The sequence below is a fragment of the Herpailurus yagouaroundi genome, unplaced genomic scaffold, assembly GCF_014898765.1.
Source record: "Herpailurus yagouaroundi ecotype Mexico unplaced genomic scaffold, PumYag 67690, whole genome shotgun sequence".
NCBI lineage: Eukaryota > Metazoa > Chordata > Mammalia > Carnivora > Felidae > Herpailurus > Herpailurus yagouaroundi.
In genome coordinates, this window is record NW_024420490.1 from 3,306,252 (window position 1) to 3,307,712 (window position 1,461).

Sequence of the window (1,461 nt, forward strand, 5' to 3'; positions counted from 1 at the left end):
ATTTTTTTTCCAGTCCACTTTTTAACTATTTTTTTTAATTCTGACATTATAGATTAGACGGAATTGTATTAACATTCTACTCTTGTGCTCTACTATGGCAAACAAACAAACAAACAAACAAACAAACAAAAAAACCATTCATGACCAAAAAACCCCAAATAAAACAAAACACAGAGAAGCTTATAAAACTAAATATGGAACTAAGCTCTAACAGCTGAATGGAGAAAGGAATTAAAATAATTTAAAAATCACAAGTTTATGGTAAAGTGCAGAGAAACTGAAAATTTACAGACTGTTTAAAAACCTAAATTGCTGACTGTTCAGAAACTACCCAGATGGATCAAGCGGGGTGAACAGCCAAGAAAGAGAACAGGCGAATCTGCATTGTTTTAACTGCTTCCCATGCTACCCCGCTCTGAGGTGCGCCTGGCAGTTAGATCCTGAAGCAGGCTAATGCTGGCAGCGGACTCAGTGGGGTAGCCTGCCCGTGGGTAGATCCTTTTTCTGGGCTTGCAATTTTGATCTACACCCAAGACATCTGGTATACTTATTGATTTTAGCACCCCGACACCCCATTATGCAGTCAATTAAAATGCTTGGAATGGGGAGTTCATGGGTAGTCTTAGTAGATGCATCCAAACCTGCCGGATAGCCTTTCACCTCTGGAGAGTGGACTCAATGTCACTGAATCCACGGTGGCCATGCATCATGGGAAAACGAGACTGGTGCTTTGCCAACAGGGGCAGTGTGGTCAGTGTGGCTGTGGGATGGCGTGCTGTCCTTGAAGAGTATAGGCCTCTAGAGGGAGTCCCCTCAGATCGGGGTTGAGGCACGTGGATGGGCACATGTGAGAAAAGCTCACACGATTGCTGCCTGTGTTTTGCCCTTCCCGACCACCTGCAAGGATGGCCAGAGAGTTGGATGACCTTCAGGGTTGGGGTGGCTCCATTGTGAGCAGACAGGTCTGTTTGACACACTCAGTGATGGATTGCCAAATGCCAGCAGCTGTAATGGCTGAGTTGGGAAGCATATCGCCTGTCGCCAGACCCGAGTCTCTGCACTCTCTCGTTGTATTTCCTTGACCCTGAAACTGCCTTTCCTGATGAGAGAGCCACACTGATAGCAGGGACCATCAGGTTCAGGGTGACCCGCATCAGGGTGACCACACACTGTTGTGTGAGCAGCTGTGCTATTGTGCTGATGTCCTCTTCCAGTTTGTCAATCATCATAGGTAAGGATTTAAAGGTAGCTTTAGAGGGTCCAGCCAAAGTGGTCATTATCAGCACGATTCTCTTCTGAGATGTTGACATATGCACCATGCTCCCCACAAATCCTGACTGATTCTCCTTTCTTTCTGAAAATACTGCCAACTTCTTTTACATGCATGAAGAGCCGGATGGTGAATGTGACATTGAATCCACTTTCAATCATAGCCTTTCACCAGCTGCAGGGCCCCTGTCA

At 45.8% G+C, this 1,461-nt stretch overlaps 1 pseudogene; it reads right to left on the reverse strand.

The window, feature by feature from the left end:
• Positions 1 to 389: 389 nt before the first annotated feature.
• On the reverse strand, positions 390 to 1,455 carry LOC121025661 (poly(rC)-binding protein 2-like; annotated as a pseudogene).
• Between the last annotated feature and the right edge of the window lie 6 nt (positions 1,456 to 1,461).